This window comes from Eretmochelys imbricata, chromosome 9 (genome assembly GCF_965152235.1).
Source record: "Eretmochelys imbricata isolate rEreImb1 chromosome 9, rEreImb1.hap1, whole genome shotgun sequence".
NCBI lineage: Eukaryota > Metazoa > Chordata > Testudines > Cheloniidae > Eretmochelys > Eretmochelys imbricata.
Genome location: NC_135580.1, coordinates 37625622 through 37646094, shown reverse-complemented (window position 1 = coordinate 37646094; position 20473 = coordinate 37625622). Strand labels below are relative to the sequence as shown.

The following is a 20473-nucleotide window of genomic DNA, read 5'->3' as shown; positions in this document are numbered from 1 at the left end:
TGCTCTGCTTAGGGTGCCACTTTTGGCCGGTTAAATTTAGAAGTCCTTTTAGAACCGGTTGTCCCTCACGGAACAACCGGTTCTAAAAGGGCTTCTAAATTTAACAACCGGTTCTAGCGAACCGGTGCGAACCGGCTCCAGCTCACCACTGTCTCTACCTCTTACTGCTATAACGGAGCACACAATGGATGGACAACATGTAATTGTTGGTCACCAAACATATCCTGTGACATGCAGCCACGTGTTTCTTAAGGCTTTAATAATTGTAAGCAATTGCTCCAGTAATATTCACAAATTATTTATCATTTAAAATAGTGGGCCTGACTATGCCAAGCATTTGTAGAACTGTTAGGCTGATATCAGCTGCAGCTATATGCAGGGAGAATTAATAATAATTTTGCCTGATTTAGGCACCAATCTTGTTCCCATTAAAATCAATAGCAAAACTCCCAGTGACTTCAACTGCAGCAGGAGCCAGACCAATTGTCAACTACTGGCTACTGCTATGATGCTAAAATAGCTTGATGGGTACAAAACTGACTCAAAAACCATGAAAGCTGTGAATCCGGCAGCTTTCTATAGGTGGAAAGAAGTTAACCACTGGGCCTCTTTAGGTTCCCTTTGGGAATCTTCCTTAAATGCTTTGGAATATAATGTGTATAAGTTATTTAGATGAGAAGATCTATTGCAAAATACAAAGTTGCAGATAACAGAGGAATTGGATGGACTAACCTCTGCATACCCTACTTGCAGTTAAAATGATAAACTATCCGAATAAATGTATATGGTTACTGATTATTATCAGGCCAAATGCTGACCCTATACCAATAGCCATATTGCTTCCTCATAGTTTATGTATCAGGAACCTCAATTAAGTAAGATTATAGAATTGACCAATATGAATATTGTACTCAAATAAGCTGAATGTGAGCTAGCATGATGATTTCTGCTCACTTTAAAATTGCTCTGGTGAGTCCTTCCCTTTGAAAACCACAATACATTCCTCCCTCCTGTCCTGGAAACCCAATAAGCACACCATCTCTGCACAAACAGAGGCCAGTCATCCAACTAACACATGCTGCTGCCCTGGTCCACTCTGATCCCTACCTCCAAGAGATAACCAGTCCTCCTCTGACCTTTCCCTATTCCCACTGAAATCTTCCCACACCTAAGAGTTTCTGTTCTTCCTCTGGTCCCTCCCCGCTCCCACTGAGGTTATCTTTTCCACTGGCAGGCCCCTCAGTCTTTTCCTATTCTCTCTGCTGACCTTGGTGCCATCCCTTCATCTACAACACCCTTCAGTCCCTCTCCACTTTCAGTGACCCCAGCCCTCCACTTGTAAAGCTGGATGATCCTTCCCTTCAGGGATTTCTCTACACCCTCTCCTAAATTTCCCCATCACTCCCCCTCCCGCAGTGGTCAAACCAACCAAGATGAAGAACATACCAAGAACCAAGAATATACAAGCCTGTCATCTGAAGGTTCAAGTGGTGTATCTACATTTGAACAGCCCAAAGCACAAATACAGCTACCTACTGAAGAAACAGTATCTCCACAACCTAAGGGCTGTTCCTGATGTTTGTTGGCCAAACTCTTCCCATTTATTGAAGTTATAAAAGATGGCTACAGGTGCACTACTTGCAAAAAAAAGCTTAAGAAGGTAAGCTTCCTACTGCTACAATTGGTAAAACTGGAGGAGCTTAGTTTGTCAGACCAAGCAGGAAAGCCAATGCTAACAAACTATGTGAAAAGGGTGCAAAAGCACCAAGCCTCTGGACTGCATCAACATGCAGAAAGCCATATAAGTCAGTGACTGTTGAAGCCAATTTTAGAAGTACTTAATAAGGCTGTTAAGAATGCTGGAGACACAAAACAGTTTATGTGAACATGGCTGTTGCATCATACTTTCTATTTAAAACTAGAAATAACATTGGCCTACAGTCTGTAGCATGTGGTAAGTGCATCATCACTTGCTAATCCTGAAGTTGGACACTGGTTCTGAACAAGATGGGCAAATGCTCACTATCTCTCTGCAAGAAACTCAAGTAACTGGTTAGAATCATGCAGTGCAACAGTGAAAGATTTAGCAGTTGAAAAAGTAAAGAACTCTCTCACCCCTTTCAAAAAATTTGCATACATGGCTGGTGAATGTACCATTACAAATGCATGATTAGTATTAAGTCATTGCAAATGTTATTTTGATGCAAGTGGTAGGCCAGTAGATGCATTTCTAGATGTTCAGGACACATTGGCTGCATCCGTGATAACCCACATCTTAGAGTTATATGCTTGTAAATTGGATCCCAAAGAGATGGCTGCTTGCACATTTCATGTAGTTGTAAACTTCACTGGAAGACATGGTGGAGTACAAACTTTGCTTGGAGAAAATTGTAACCCCAATCTATTCTATACACGCTGCAGAGGCCACCTTAACTTCAAGTATCCAGAAAAATAATCGAGCAAATAATTAAGCAATCAATTTGCAAACACCTAGAAGATAATAAGGTGATAAATAACACTCAGCATGGATTTGTCAAAAACAAATTGTGTCAAAACAACCTAATAGCTTTCTTTGACAGGGTAACAAGCCTTGTGGATGGGGGGAAGTGGTAGATGTGATGTATATTGACTTTGGTAAGGCTTTTGATAGTGTCTTGCATGACCTTATAAACAAACTGGGGAAATATAGCCTAGATCAGAGGTGGGCAAACTACAGTGGCCCGCGGGACCCTCCTGCCTGGCCCCTGAGCTCCTGGCCCGCAGCCTCAGCTCACTGCGCTGTTGGCGCAATGCTCTGGGCGATGGGGCTGCAGGCTCTTGCTGGGCCGCGCAGCTGCAGAGCTGCGGCCTGACCCGGTGCTCTGTGCTGTGCAGTGGCATGGCTGGCTCCAGCCGGGCGGCATGGCTGCCTGTCCTGGTGCTCTCAGTGGTGCAGCTGTAGCGCCGCCAGCCACCGATGCTCCAAGCAGCGCGGTCAGGGGGCAGGGAGCAGGAGCTTTGGATAGAGGGCAGGGGAGTTCAGGGTGGTGGTCAGGGGGCGGGGGTGTGGATAGGGGTCAGGGCGGTCAGAGGGTGGGGAACAGAGGGGTTGAATGAGGGCAAGGGTGCCAGGGGGGCAGTCAGGAAGGGCGGGGGGTTGGATGGGGCACCAGGGGACAGTCAGGGGCAGGGGTTCTGGGGGCGGTCAGGGGACAGGGAGAAGGGGTGGTTGGATGGGGCAGAGGTCCTGGGGGGGGCCAGTCAGGAATGAGAGGAGGGGTTGGATGGGGCGGCAGGGGGCAGTCAGGGGCAGAGGGTCCAGGGGCGGTCAGGGAACTGGGAGGGGTGGATGGGGCAGTGGTCCCAGGGGGCCGTCAGAGGGCGAGAAGCAGGGGTGGTCGGATAGGGAGCGGGGCCAGGCCACACCTGGCTGTTTGGGGAGGCACAGCCTCCCTAACCGGCCCTCCATACAATTTCAGAAATCCGATGTGGCCCTCAGGCCAAAAAATTTTCCCACCCCGGCCTAGATGGAGCTACTATAATGTGGATGCATAACTGGTTGGAAACCATTTCCAGAGAGTAGTTATCAGTCATTCACAGTAAAGCGGGAAGGGCATATCGAGTAAGGTCCCACAGGGATTGGTCCTGGGTCCAGTTCTGTTGAATATTTTCATCAGTGATTTAGATAATGGCATAAAGAGTACATTTATAAAGTCTGTAGATGATATCAAGGGGTTGCAAGTGCTTTGGAGGACGGAATTAAAATTCAAAATGAACTGGACAAACTGGAGCAATGATCTGAAGAAAATAGGATGAAATTCAATAATGACCAATGCAAAGGACTCCACTTAGGGAGGAACAATCAGTTGCACATATACAAAATGGGAAATGACTGCCTAGGAAGGAGTACTGCGGAAGGGGATTTGGGGGTCACAGTGGATCACAAGCTAAATATGAGTCAACAGTGTAACACTGTTGGAAAAAAAGCAAATACCATTCTGGGATGTATTAGCAGGAGTGTTGTAAGGAAGACATGAGAAGTAATTCTTCTGCTCTACACAGCACTGATACAGCCTCAAATGGAGTATTGTGTCCAGTTCTGGGAGCCACATTTCAGGAAGGATGTGGACAAATTGGAGACAGTCCAGAGGAGTGCAACAAAAATAATTAAAGGTCTATAAATCATGACCTCTGAGGAAAGATTGAAAAAATTGGGTTTGGTTAGTCTGGAGAAGAGAAGACTGAGGGGGGACATAACAGTTTTCAAGTACACACAAAGTTATTACAAGGAAGAGGGAGAAAAATTGTTTTCAGAATTGTCCTTTGAGGATAGGACAAGAAGCACTGGGCTTAAATCTCAGCAAGGAAGATTTAGGTTGGACATTAAGAAAAACTTCATAACTGTCACAGTAGTTAAGTACTGGAATAAATTGCCTAGGGAGGTTGTGGAATCTCTGTCAATGGAGGTTTTTAAGAGCAGGTTAGATAATCACCTGTCAGGAGTGGTCTAGATAATTGTTACTTCTGCCTTGAGTGCAGGGGACTGGACTAGAAGACCTCTCAAGGTCCCTTCCAGTCCTACAATTCTATTATTCGAAGATCTACTCAACTAGCACTAGTATGAGCTGCAGAATGTTCAAAAGACATTTAAATAGCCATATATTTTGTGTCTTCTTTATACTCTTTTTACAAAAAGAGTCCAAAAAGACTGAAATGATAGAAGATGCTTTGGGATTGAAGTTCAAATTAGTCCAACCTGGGAATACCCACTGGCTTTTCATGAGCGATTCTTGGCTGTTATCTTAAAATTACTGCAACCATTATTACTGGCTTTGGAAAGTATCTACTAAGATGGGACAGACCTAAGTAGAGGGGCTGGTGGACTACTTTTGCTACTAGGTTCAAAACAGACAATCACCATTCTTTCTCTTGTAAGTCTACTGTTGAAACCACTTGGGTCATTAAACAATGCCATCCAGGCATCTGCTACAACAGTAGTAGATCTTTGTCCACCAACAAAAGCTATACTTGGATCAAACAGAGAGATATCCATTGAAAACATACTTGAAGAAGCAAAGACTTCAGTCCAGAAGTTGACTAATGAAAGCACTTATACTGAATCGTTAAGTGAAGAGGATAAGAAGTGCTGGTTAAGACAGCTGAAAAAGTACACAAACTTGATTCTTACAAATCTACATCAGAGACTTCTGGATTCTACTCAACCTCTATGTAGCTTTTACAGATGCCTTATAAAACACCAACGGTTGAGTGGAGTGAGGAACTACCAGCAATGGGCCTGCCATGTGATCAGGACAGAATAGAGAATTTGAACACAGAGTGGAATGTCACACAATAAATGAATGAAAATTTAACTTCAACTTCTTTTTTATCATTACTTAGTGGCTTGATCCAAGCTCTGTACTATGTTTTCTGGGATGAAAGAAGTAGGAATTCATCCTCTTGCTATTCCCAGTCACAACAGCTACAGTTTAGCATTGAATAGAATTTTATGTTCTGAAAAGAAGTCACCTTCTGCCCGATCATGTGCATGAACTAATGAGCATATCAGTTGAAGAACTGGAAGTACCAGATATATGAGAAGCCACCACAGATGAACTCACTGCATTTGAGAAGTTCATTAACAGAGCTGTACAAAATTACAAGAAGAAACCAAGAAAGATGTAGATGTCATGCTTCATAGAAGGCTTGAGTAGCCAACTTTAATTTGTGTGATGATTTTAAAGCATGAGTTAAATCTAATAAAATGGTTGCGAAACGTTTTTCAGTTTTTACTATGGTGCCATACAGCCACCTTCACCCTCATGGTCTCACCCCTTAGCCTTCAGCCCCCGGTAAATTCGAACATCCCCCACTAATTGCAATTCCTGTAGAAAATACTGTTTCCCTTAACTCCCACTGGGGCCATCCTTTTCCTTTAAGGGTCCCCCAATCCTAATTCCTCCTGCTCTCGCTAAATTAGTCTCCCCTACAAAGAGACTCCCTGATCTTTTCCTTTCCCACACTACTCGGACAACACTCCAACACAAACACTCCCACGCCATCTCCAGTCCCAGTGGCACAGACTCAGACCAGTTTTTGATTCTGTTGCTGCAGGGAACCAGGCTCCATGTTCTGAACTGAATCCAAGTACACTCAATATGACATTTGATGTACTTAATAAGAAAAATGTTCTGTTTTCCATATCCAGCATTCAGGATAGGAAGCCCTTTTATGTCAGTTTTATTTTTTTCAGATGAACTACTTTTTTTGGAGAAGGAAAAAGGACATCACTCCAGAAAACATTAAGTGAGTCACAATTAGAGCTGTGTGAACACTTCCAAGTTGGATTTTCAAGTGGTTAGTGATTACAAGTGTGCAGTTCACCTTGTGTGGGTTCACAAGTCCCTCCACTCAAAGTTCACAGTTCAATTAAGCCAATTTTCCTGAAATTGAATGTCATTGAAAAGTCATAGGCAAGGCTTGGGTCTAACAAGTTCATGCTCATCTGCAGGAGTTTGTGGGATCTAGAAGTGAAATTAGCCCCAATTCCAGTGCAACAACAAGAAATGACCAAAGTTGTGGTCACCACGTAGACGACTTCTACTCACCTAGTTAAAGCAGCTGTTTATCAGAAAGTTAATGTGTAGTCAATGTCTCAATTAATGGCTCAGTTCCACTAGGTCTTGGAAACATTTCTGGCATGTTTCAATGGCAACTGCATTTTTCACCTTGACTAATTTCCATATCATGGTCTAAGTTTGGCCACCAAAAATAACTTCTAGCCAAACTTCTCATTTTCACTATACTGTGGTGATAGTCATGTAATTCAACCAGCATCCTCATAGGTAAATGCATTTGTACTACTATCCCATTTAACCCATGGTAAATGATCAGGTTGAGATTTTAAAAGCACAACCACCCATTCGCCATTAAAAGTTAATAGAAGTTATGCTGTCCTGTTAAGGTAATGGAAAATGCGTTGCTAAATTCATAGCACTGCTTTGAAAGTTTCATTCTCTATTAAAAACTCCATTTTTCTTAAAAGCACACACACACACACACACACACACACACAGAGCGCGCGCACACAGACAAAACACATTTTTCATTACTTTAATCAAAACAGAGTCTAATTTTAGTTTCCATGGCCATCTTTATGTTGTCTTTCAATCCCATGCCAATCAGAATTCTTCTTATGCTGTTCCACATATGAAGATCCATACATAAAGGACAAACAGGCTTGTGGTCAGTTTGACCTTTACTTTAAACTAAGAGAACAACAAAAAACAGGTCAGAACAGAAGTAGCACCTCCATGAGAGAGAGTGCCAAGTGTCTCCATTGACAGTCTGCACTGAACTGAACATGGCTGCATGGCTCTGCAAAGACACAGACTGTAAAAGGCATAGTAGTCACATAACTATCATGAAAAGGCGAACAATCTCTCCCCTACCCCCCACCCGTTAACACTATTATAGAGAATTGTGCAAAATAATTATGACATAACTTGCATTTTCATGACAACCTGGAAAGAGCCAAAGTTTGTCAGAAGGTTTGGATCCTTCCACATGACCCTGGACTTTGTTTTGAACACACAGAGGACTATTTCTGGTTTTGCATCAAAGCCGCCCAAAATGTGTGGTTTTGCATGGCTTCAGTTAGAGGCCAGCCTGCAGCACAAAGTACAGATCCAGATCTGGATAAAAACCCATCCAAAGTTGAAGGACCTTTGTATCTGGGGTCTTGCCCATCTCTGGCTTCAGTGTGAAACCAGGTGGAACTTACTTCTGATTGAGCCTCCCTTTGAATATTCGTGTTCTTTCAAACCTGAATTCTGATTTGAATTTCAGGGAGATTGAACTGAACTCATATAATTTGAAACCATTAAAAGTGCAGTAAGAACCCCAGCAAACCGAAACCTCCGAGTGTCCTCCAGCCCAGATCATTACTTTTCAAGCCAGAAACACCAAAGTTTGCCCAACTAAGGGCCATATTGACAGCTTTCCAGGAGCCCGAGGGAGTACCTGTGTCCAAACAAGGCAATTTTGCTTTTTAAAATCATAGTTAAATAGCAATTAAGATACTAAAAAGGTGGGATTTGATAAGTTAAAGGGTAGAATCCAAAGACATTGAAACTACTGCTTTGACCATATCTTCCTCCATGCTGTGAATAAACAGAAAATGTCTCTCAGACCCGTCTTAATTAGCTTTCAGTTGTTTTCTTCTTTTCATTTCTTTGTTTATTATATTGGTAGGTAGATACTGGGCCAGAATTTGCTTTCACGGAAATCAGTGAGTGTTGCCATTGACTTCATTAGGAGCAAGATACGGCTCATTGAATTAATTATCTGTGTACAGACCCAGGGACATATCTTGCTTTTTTCAGTCATGTGATTCATCCTAGAGAAGTCAGGGGAGAAAATTCATCCCTGTTATCACTCCACTGACTTCAGTGGAATGAAACCAGGGATAAATTTGACTGAAATGGACTAATGGTATGACACAAACAAGATTCCCACTCCCCCACTTTCCCTTCAAACTCCTTCCAGTCCACCAACATACTGAACCAAATTTTGCATTGGCTTATACCCATTATAAACTGATCGTACGTGGGATTTTAAGGGCTGTAGATCAGCAATGTATTAGCCCTTGTATACTGTGTAATAATAACTGATGTCTATGCATTTACAAATAGGGGCCAGATCTTCAGCTGTGGTAAATCAGCTTAGCTCTATTTGGACCAAGGGTCTAGCCGCAAAATGTTTTATAAAAAAACAGTACAAAGAGTTAAGATCACGATGGCAAAATGGTCTCACATGAAAAATGATGAAGCCAGTCATGCACACAAACTCTTACTCCTTTGAGCAATCACGTTGGACTCAATGGGACTACTTCAGGAAGCAAGAGTCTGACTCTGCAAATCCTCTCTCTTTAATATGACACTCCATTGCAGAAGCACTTAACATCTATTCAGACACAAATAATACTTTCTAAGGCAAAGTCAATGGAACTGGGACAATTCACACCAACTGAGGGATCTACCCCGCTGTCTTCAGGCATTTTTATAATGCATTGCATATTTTGCTTTCTTACCATAGTCACAATGCAGAGCGAGCTTTTTCGCCTCTGGTTCTCTTTACAACTTCGTGGTAAAGTATTGCAAATATAGTCAAATACCTTTATTAAAGAGGTTGGAACTATTCTGGTGTAACCACACTAAAAAACCACATTACCATTTTTATCAGCACTGTGGGGTTTTCATTATGCTAATTGGTGTCTCTGGAGTTTAGGTCTTTGCAGCATAATGTTGAATACTAAGTGCACAATAGGGAATATGATATTCACAATACTTAAGTAAAATCCAATGGATACAGATTTATCTGCCATTTCTTGTCAAATTGGATATTTCTAAGAACCACTTACCATTGCACATTATATTTTAATCACCATTTGATGCAAATATAATTACCTTTACCGATCAATCACATTTATAATTCTTATTAATAGAGTATAATCAAGGGCACAACCAACAGAACACCATTTAAACTGAGCTGTTTAGAAAGTCAGCAGAAGGTTCTCCTAAAGCCATTGGAATAAATTTATTTAAAAGAACCATATTCCACATTTTTTTGTTTCAATGGGGAGCATCTTAGCATGGAACCAAAATGAGTCAACACCAGGAAGCACAAAAGACTGCCAGGATTTTCTGCAGCAAGGACTTGTCAAAGCAAGTAGGCAGCCTTTGTGTGCTCTTACACAGCAGGAGCATTCCACCGCCAGGTCTGATTCGCTGAGCACCACTGACTGTGGTTACCCTGGATTCAGGGGGTTCCCACACGCAGAGCTGTGGGAAGAGAGGAGAGCAGAACTGCAGAAGCTGCATTGTAAATTGGATGAGGTAGCAAACTCACTTCTCAGGAAAGGCCTGGCTTCCAGGAAGATTCCAGGGAAGGACTGGCAATGTCTGCACCTCAAAGGCCTGATATTTGCAATAGTTGTTCTTTTAGCAGGAAACAAACTATATTTCCTGTGCCTTTGCTCTGCTGGCGAAGGGAGTAGTGCAAAGGTGCGGCAGGGAACTCTGTATTCACATTCAAAACTATGTTTATCTTTTGATTAAAATCAAAGTTGTGTGGTTTTTTTTTTTTTAAATCACCCACTTTGAAGTCTTCTCTTTAGTATTAAGAGCACCCCTGTTTGATTCACTGTTCATCAGAACACTTTGTAATCTTACCAGGTTTTCTCAGTGAATATATATTCCTCCTAAACACCTTGCACAGAGGCAGCTTTAAGGATAAAGCCTGTGTTCAGACAATGAATGGAGAGCCTTCAGTACACACTGACCCAAAGATAAACTTTGACCTGATGTTTGCTAATAACACTTCTTCTTAAGATGCCTTGTTTCTTTTATGAACTACTGCTTGACCCTAGAATCTAGAAGCTGACATGCATTAATATACATCTCTTAGTGCCCTTTGACTTGGCCATCAAGAACCTTTGACCACAGACTTGATTCCTAAGCCTTGTCAATTGTTTTCAAATGGAAAATACTTATTTTCTAATTGTAATTAATTTTGATCCTGGTTTTATTAAAGCATTTCTCCTAGATCTTTAACTTGGTTGGATTTGAATTTTGTTACGAGAGAAGTTTGTTTCATTTCTTTGTTTTCCTGGTGACAAGATTTGTCCCAAGAAACAAATCTAGGAGTTGCTCTCTAGGCCTTATTTACTATGTTATACAAAATTCCCTGTAGTTGTAACTCAAGAGATTTGATGCTACCAGAAGCAGAGAGTCCTTATAAAAGCTATAATAATTAATATATTTTAAGGAGTTCCCTTTCTATAACATTTCTATTTTTAAAAGAGCCATTAATACTTTAAGTTTCTGCAACTGGGTAGGCTTATTTTGGTATTTTGATGCTACATTTAGGATCTGATCTTACAGCCACTAAAGTCAATGACAAAACTCCCACTGCAGAATCTGGCTCAGGCATTCGGTGCCAATTGGCAGTTGATACTTAAGATTCCTAGACTGACTTCTTGTAAAAGGAAACATCTTAATAGGCTCATTAAGTACTTCTAAAATTGGCTTCTAAGTGAAAAAAAAAAAAAATATATATATATATATACACACGCACACATTAGGAGACAGCTTATACAGTACACCCAACAGAACATCATTGTTTTCCTGGGCACGTTCCCCACTTCCTAGTACATTCTGAGATGGAAATTTCTAATTCCTGGAATCATATTACATGGTGGCAGGAATTGCTGTGCTTCTGTCTGTTTTACATCAGGACTGAGAGGTCGCACAAAGAGAAGGAGCACTTTCCAATGCTTAGATGGTATATCAAATACACAGAGTATGCATAGCATTATAGCAATCAGTGGCTGGTAAGGAGAGCCATCAAATCAAAGGATTCCAACCCCAAGAGGGAGCACTGGGACATGGCAAATGATGGTCTGTGGAGATACAGAGCTACTAGCATGTCTTTTTTTTTGGTCAAGCCCAGTTCAACCCCAAAAGAGATGATGTTAGGTACGTGACCCTGCTAGAGTCACTCCTGGTTTACCTGTTAAGGAAAATTTTCTCAAAACGTCAAACTTGTCTTCTAAAGCCCACTGTTACTTAAAAGACCCCCCCACATACACACACACACTTGCTGACAAAGTAAAATAGTGGGTGATCTCCTGGCTAAGACACTCATTGGAACTCAGGAGACCTGGGGTCAGTTCAAAGTTCTTCATAGACTCCCTGTGTGGCCTTAGGAAAGTCATTTAATCTCTTTTGTCTGGGCTCCCCATCATGAAAAGAGTGATAATGTTACTTCCTTCCCCCACCTTTGTCTGTCTCATCTACCTAACCTGCAAGTTCTCCAGGGCAGGGACTGTCTCTTACTATGGCTGCATCTACACAACCAGTGAGAGGTGTGATTACACTCTCGCATACACATGCTCACACTAGCTCTCTCCAAGCTCGTGAACATATAACAGTGTAGCCACTGTATCACAGCTAGTGGCAGCAGACGTACCCACCGAACCGGTACCCACCGGTCTCAGGCAGGTTTGCACACGGCACAGATAATGCGTGCAGTGCCTCCACCGCCGTGACCCGAGCTGCTGTGGCATCAGCACTATTATACTACACAAGCTTGATGGCAGTTAGCATCTGCATGTGAGCAGGGGAATCACACTCCAGCTCGTCATGCTGAGGTGTCCTAGATGTACAGACAGCAGCAAGTACAAGGGAGCCTCAATCCCACCGGGGGCATCTAAGGGCTACTGAAATACAGATGACAACTATCGTTGTTAAAAAAAAAAATGTATCGCAGGCCACATTCTCAGGCTCCCATAACGGCCTTTCTACTTCTGAACTTGCTATTTTGTGGGCACAGATCAGCCCCATTTCAGTTTAGCCCTTTCAGACATCTACGCATCTGATTGTATCCGCAGGCCAGGTACTTTGATCTCTAAATGGCCTAAATTATGGCCACAAATCACTGGTAGTGCAAGAGAGAAGCTTGCTAATCCCAGACTGATAATTAAGCCCTTAAGTACAATTTCTTGTCAGTTGCCATATTTTTATATTTGGGATACATTTCTTTACTTCTCACTTAGAACCAAATCCTGAGAAACTCACTTAAATAAAATGCCCGTTGAAATCAATGGGAATAGGACTGAATAAGGCCCGAATAAAGACCTTCATTTCAGGTATCCCACCTTCACAAGATGGCTGTATGGGACTTTCAAATACTGTACTGCTTTGCACGCATTTCACCAATGAATAATGCGGGTGTCACTTTATTGTGCAATATGCCTTTATTTTTTTAGGATGTCTTTCATACAAACTGACAGGTTTCAGAGTAGCAGCTGTGTTACTCTGTATCCGCAAAAAGAAAAGGAGGACTTGTGGCACCTTAGAGACTAACAAATTTATTTGAATGCATCCCATGAAGTGAGCTGTAGCTCACGAAAGCTTATGCTCATATAAATTTGTTAGTCTCTAAGGTGCCACAAGTACTCCTGTTCTTTTTTCATACAAACTGTTTCCTCAACTACTTAAAAAAAATGAAACAATAAGTCCTTGCGCTCCCGTTCTTGTACACGGTGGCAAAGGGCAAGTGTGCAGAAACAGCCATGGCGGAGCTGCGCAGAGAGGAAACAGATATGTCACTTCCCAACCCACCCTCCCGCAACTGCAAAATTTCAGCTCAGTCTCTCACCTGAGCCAGAGAAAAAACTTCTCTATCCAGCCCATCCCACAAAAAATCCATGTAAAAATTCCACCCCTGCTCCAGAGTCCATTCAAATCAATACGATTCTTTCCATTGACTTCAGTGGGATTTTGATTGGGCCCTCAGTGGTGCAGTTGTGGGGTCACAGAGTGCAAGGACTGGCAGCCGGACAGCCTGGCCACAAGCCATCTGTACTGCCATTGCTTGTGAGGAAAGCTGTTGAGAGAAGCATGAAAGCTTTGTTTTCACTTTGTTTTTACCCTCACTAGCTGCACCAGTACAACCCCTGGCATAGATGTACTACACAGGTATAAAATGTAATTTACACCTGACGCATATACCCCAGTTTAAAACCAGGACAGGCTGCCCTGGAGCCAATCACATTTTATACCAGCACAGCATGTCTGGGGCAGATACAATGGTGCAAAAACCAACACACAGAAATGTAGACAAGACCTAAGGGAAAGCCTCACCATGTAGCTGAGCAAGGATCTGCTGGGGTTAGGGACAGGGATTCCCATGGATTACGTTAGCCAATCTAATCCAGGCATTTTTGGCTCTGTGCATAGCACTGGATATTAGAACAGAAATGCAGCAACTCTATTGGGGCTATCTTAATCAAGTTTCTACATGTGCTCAGAGCATTGATGAGCACATTTTAATAGACTGATATACTATCAGTGAATGTAATTAATAATCCCCTACACTCCTTAGGATGTGTATTCTCCTTTCACATCTTCTCACTTGGTAGGGAAACAGTCACAGTTACAACATTAAAATAACAAAGCTGGAGAAATATAGGCCAAAAAGACAACACATGTTTTCAGGTGAGATTTGCAGATGGAGCAAACAAAACAGGGATAAAATGAGACAAGACTAGCTAGCACATTGCAAGTGGCAAGATTTCATATGCAAGAGCGTGCCAGGAAGTGCCCAAATTATTTACTGTGTACTTTCCCAGCACATTGAGCCTATCTGGTGCTATGATACAAATGTTGCATGAAAATTAATTGACTACAGGATATGACCAACATTTCCTCACTCTCTGGGGATCCTCGCTATCTTTAGCTGGCACAGCTATATCTTTTTCAGTTTTAAGGTGATTTGCGGGTTTTTATAATTGCTGGCTTATAAATCTTTATCAAGTTTATGAATACTAAAGTTCCTTTATAAGGGCCTGATCCAAACCCTACTGAAATCAATGGATATCAACTTCAACGATCTTTAGATCCAGCCCTCAGAGTGATCTGGATGGATACATACAAAATTTAAAAAGTGCTCATTGGTTCTGTACCGTTAGTCCAACTGGAATTCCTAGACAGTGAAGCATAGCATATGTACTGCCATTTGCAGATTGACGTGTACTGAGCTTTGAAATTCTGCCATGTCTGACAAATACAGGATATTTTGTAAAAATTCTAATGCTCTGAAAGGGTAGTTGACATTTCTTATCCTTATGTATTATGGCAGAGCCTGCTAGCACCCCCATTGTGCTAGCTCAGACTCTGTTACTGTACTTGTTACAAAACTCTAGTTCAAAGAGGATGCGAAAGGGGGGATTTAACTCAGCCAGGAAAAAAGTTGCTCCTGGTTAAAATTTAGCATGCATGGTCTCAGCATTTGAGCGATTTTTTAATTTACTATTTCAATGATTTTAGATGCTTTTGTGCTCCTATCATCACAAAAGTTACTTTTTTCCACCAAATGCAAATTTCCAGCTGTTAATGGAGTACTTTCTTTTATATATTGTCCATTTCACATGTGCAATAAACTCTTAACAGATCTTTCATCACAAATGTTACCTTTTAGCACCAGTAACCCTAATACCATAGGACCCAATCCTGTGTCATTCTCAACTGGGCATAGGGCTTATTATTGTGGGTAACTCCTCATGAGAGGAAAGTTATTCTTATGCATAGGTGTGTCCAGAATCAGGCCCATAAAATCTAATTCAATTATTTTTGCACATTTCACCCATTCAGAAGTAATTGCTGGTCTATCTAAACTAAAATCCATTATGCCTAACTAAGACATTACACAATAGTCTGAAACCCACTCCATAACGTTTAAAATGTCCATGTGTTTGAAGAGTCTTCTGACATGTCTATGCATTTACACAGGATTATGCAAAACTCTGCATAAGCAGCATCTATAGGTCAGGTGTTTTCTCACATTGGAAACATATTATTGTTCCTTTGTTTTAATAATAATGACAACTTAATAAAACAATGGGCACATCTGCCTGTGCAAATAAAATTGTGTGTTTGTTTTTGCATGTGAAAATGGATGCCACTGGAAAATTTGGCCCTAGGGGGTCTAATTTAATCTACAATACCAAGGAAAATTGTCAGAAGACTGAAACTTGTCCTTAATTTACCGTGTTGTGGCAAAATAATGCAGGAGGCTCGGCTTATCTGTACTACAATTTAAGTGTATTAAGTAGTGACAGAGAGCCAGTCCCCAGCTTTCTATCTCTTTTTATTCTGGGTTAAAGTCTGAACCTTCACATTATATGTGGTTGAAAACTGCATTTGGAAGAAACGTTAGATTTGTAAATGTGTTTGTCTTTAGGGGGTTGCAACACCGGCAATCCTGAAACTGTTGCCAAGATTTTTCAACATGATAATGCTCATATTTGGAATCTCAGGTTATTGGAGGGGGGAGGGAGTGGTTGTTGTAGTTTTTTTTTTTCTTTACGACTTTAAACTACCCTTTATGTGTACATTAAACTACCCTTTATGTATATATGTTGAATAATTCTGAAGCAGTGAGTATTTATCACCTTTTCTGAGCAGTAAGCAGAAAGAAATACAATACTATTACTTCCAGCTACTGGCTTTCCCAAGATAATTAGATAACACAGTGGACTGAAGCCTTGGTTAGTCTAATGCTGTTCAAGTTAAGTGATTGACATGCCTCTGTCTGGCTGCTCTATTAACTGTTTCATTTTGTTGCTATTTGCAGTTTGCTTGGCTAATACTCCGAACAAATACAGACTGTTTCTTTAGCCCCTTTTTTCTCTTTGACCTTCTCCTGCCCATTTTTCTTTGAATCACTTCAAACTGCCTTGAAAAGGCCTGTTGAATGTCCACAGTCCATCAGAGTCCCAGGTTCATCCCATTCCTTGCCCTGAATGCTTTACTTCAAAGATAGGCCGCATTCTTTAATTGCCCTTTGAATTAATATCAAAGGGTCACAATGCGAGTGCCAAAAGAGAAAGAGGCTTTAATGAAGCAAAGAGCTGCCATTCATTTGCAGATAAGCACGTTTTTATGCCTGAATGGTCACCATGGCTAAATGCTTCATGAAGAGGAGGGAGGGCAAGGCAAAGAGACTTTAACTTAAGTGGTGATTAGTTCAAACAAACCCAGAGTAAACAAATAAAATCAACACAAACATCCCAACAACAGAAAATAAGTTAATACAGCTGAATGTGTTAAAAAACAACATGGGATTGAGTTAATAAATCCATTCACCCTTTGCAAAATGTTGCATGATAGCTCCACAGGGCTGCAACTCAACTTCCATTCTAACCTTCTTGTTTCCATTCACTCTTATAGCTTTCTTAAAATGCCTCTTTTTCAGCTTAAACTTTCCACGCTTGGTCTCAGCTCATAGGTGATTTTTTTAATTTTTTTTTTTTTTGAGTGACTGTTGAAAATCTGTTCATCCTGTTTTGAGTTAAGCAACAGAAGGGAAAAAAGACATTTTTCCCACTGGGAAAAAAAGGGGGGGGAAATGTTTAAGGTCACACGTCTGGATACATTTGTAAAAAAATATAGAAATTATAGGTGATTTCAAATTTGCTGATGAGCTCAAAAAGTACAACATTTCTATAAGATTTTGTAGATTTCTTTATTGCCTGTTGCACTAGATTTTGTAGTTTCTTTATTGCCTGTGGCACTCTGACATTTCAAAAATATTTAAGCAACACATCGGGTTTTCTGTTTGGTTGGTTGTTTTTTGCTTACTTATAAATTGGTGCAGTTTGAAGCCTATGGAGTTCCACAGAATAAAATTACACTTCTCCATAGTGCTACATCTGGAGTTTGTTTTTCTTTAAAAAAAAAAACGAGGAAATTAAAAGCAAAAAAACCTGTGTGAAATTTTAACTTATATTACAGTGCAGTTATGGTCAGAAAGAGGAATATGTAAAAATGGCATTTACCAGATCTGTGCCTGTGTATAATCAGGGTTATATCTGCTTACTTTACAGACTAAAGGAGTGTCTAGATTTTAAAAAGTTGTATAGTTACTATGGTATAGTGAAAATGGTACAATGCCCCTAGTGTGGATGAAATTATATCAATATAAAAGTCCTTTATTCCAGTACAGCCATTCTCATATGGAAAAAGGAACAAAGTATACCGGTATAACTGCATCCACACTAGAGGTTGCATCAGTATAACTATTTTGGTGAAGAAAAAAAAAAAAAACTACACACATAACCAAAATAATTATAGTGGTACAGAAAGTGTGTGTAAACCAGGCCTTAGGCCTTGATCCTACAAACAGGACTTCTCACATCTTAATCATGTGACAAACGACTAACAGAATTAGTACCTAAAATACATTCTTACCATTTTGTAGCCTTTAGCATCCTAAAACCAATAAAGAACAAAAGATTTTATTGTCTTATTCATGACCAACAGTTGCAGAATCTTTATTACTAGTGGTAATGCACAAGTCAGGAAAAAAACCGGCTTGACTTTTGAGATTCCAGGTTGGATTTGCAGTACTGATTGATAGGGGAAAAAATCATTTTATTTGTAAATGGGAAAAAATGATATGTATGTCACTGAAGGACACATTGAAAGACAATCAGTAGAAAATCAGAAGAGTATCCATTTCAGAAGGGAAAATTTTTGACTACAAGAATGCCAGAAAATTCCGAAGTTGAAGTTCCAAGTACTAACATTGTATGACAAGATGTGCAATATAGCTAAGTTAAATGTAATGTAATATATTTAGCAGCCTGGAAAGAAATTGCAAATATGAAAGTTGCTAAATTAATGCTGCTATTGGAACCTTCCCTTTTTCATTTCCTGACTTTCCCTGTTCACACTTGAAACCTTATTTTTGCATATAATTTAACACTTTAATTTTGAAACTCTGATAGTCTGTTCTATAATCTGCTAAGAAATAATATGTATTAATTGTGAAGTCTAGCCATAGAGATTAAATACTCTCAGAATAAAAACTATAGCAAATCTTCTGGATTTTTTGGAGGTTAGATTTACTTGTGTTATTATTATAAAGCATGTTATAGATGAAAGAGAGCTACCTAATATAATTACTTTGTATTTATTTATTTATTATTTCTGGTGATTAATTGATATGAATATCTGTGAATGTTCTAGGAATTTAAAGAACCTAATTAGTCTGAATTAGGTTAATAATATCTAATGAAAAGTATATAGCTGCACCTTACTGTTCAAACATTTCTTCTAGAAACCACATAGCAGCTAGCACCTGTATGCCAGACATATTATTAAGTTTTGGGACCACAACCCCAGTCTGGCTAGAATATCAGCAGGGAAGTTGTATACCCAGTAAAATGAGAACACTACGTTTAGAAATAATTACTGTGCTCTAACTCCACTGACAATAAAAATGGCAAGGCCTATTATTTTTCGGTATTCCCTGTGCGTGTCTGTGCCTCGTGTGTGTGTGTGTGTTAGAATGCTGATGAAAGACTAATAACGCTCCACTAATAACGCTTCCTGCATACCTTACTCCTACAAGACTCCTGTTGACTCCTCAGCCCTTGTAGACAAACCTATCTCAAGTGTTTGTAGGATTACGGCCTTAGATTTGAACTCAGGTGACTCTATGAGGTAAGCCTTGCTCGTTAACCCACTGTACCAACTAGCACCATTTTTATACCACCTGAAATAACTACCAGAAATGTCCATTATCCTCTCAGATAAACAATGCAATGGGGCTTGCAGTTCTTACATCTGCTTTGATACAAATACAGTAGTGCACAGTACTATAAACAAATTTTCGCTGTGAAATAGACCACTTTGCCATTATTTTAATCCTTGAATAAATTATATTTAATGGCATGTTACGTCAACAAGATACAACATACTTATTGAGCAAACACAAGGATAACTAGCATATATGCTTGGAGTTTGCTATGAACTAACACAATCAGATACCATCACATTTCATCTGCTGAATAAGTAGTTTCCCTGTTCTGTGTTTGCATAACATTGATTTAGCCCTATAATTTCAAAAACAGAGAAAACAGATTGTATGTTAAATGAGCTCCCAATTTTGCCTTGGCCTATCACTGCACTTATATCAGTGTGTAGTATAAAGCAAGTTAAATCTTAAATGAACAGAAATTATTCTAAAATTAGTTAAAAAACATGACAACCATAATCAAACTGCTTTCTTCCACACATTCATATCCTGATTTTTAAAATGTGTGCATTTAATGCATGATATTCCCCAATCAGTATGAAGTCTATGTGAGCAATGCATGGTAAGCATTTAGATGCCTAAATACATATATAGATGTCTAACTTGAGCACCCACGTTTGAACATTTTGGCTTTGATTAATCTGTTTACATATATTATACACAGCTTGTTAATGGCTACATGCAATGCAGAATTTATAGAGAGAATAACTTTCTGCTTGGCCCACTTAATGTGTACATGGCCCAATGCTGACTTATCAGAGCCATCCCTACACACCTTGCAAGGTTGGCTGCAGTCCCTGAGCAAGTCGGAAGACTGTCTATAGTCTGTGGCCTGAGCTACACTGGGGGGGGAGGGGGGTTTGAACTAAGATATGCAACTTCCACTATGCTATTCGCGTAGCTGAAGTCGAAGTATCTTAGTTCGAGTTACCTGGCCGTCCTCACGGCAGCGAGTTGACTGCAGCGGCTCCCCCATCGACTCCGCTTACTCCTCATGCTGAGGTGGAGTACAGGCGTCGATTTGGGGATCGATTTATCATGTCTAGACGAGACGCGATAAATCGATCCCCGATAGATCGATCACTACCCACTGAGCCGGTGGGTAGTGAAGATGTACCCTCAGTGTGGCTTCCAAGGTCTTCTAGGACAGGTTTCATTGAACAAGCCTTAAATATACTTTAAAAACCAAAGGAAATTCCCAGGCCAAAAACTTCATGAAGCTGGAGTTGCAGTTATACAGATCTGCAGACATTTCAGCAATGTTTAGTTAATTATGTTAAAAGCCTGTCAGGCTTTCCTCTCCCTCCCCCCAACCCCCACCCCATATTTA

General features: G+C 40.5%; 1 protein-coding gene across 4 annotated transcripts in view; it reads right to left on the bottom strand.

Moving 5' to 3' along the window:
• Window positions 1–20473, bottom strand: part of PAX3 (paired box 3) — a 113645-nt gene that overhangs the window by 60317 nt on the left and 32855 nt on the right. The gene's annotated exons all lie outside the window — the stretch shown is intronic.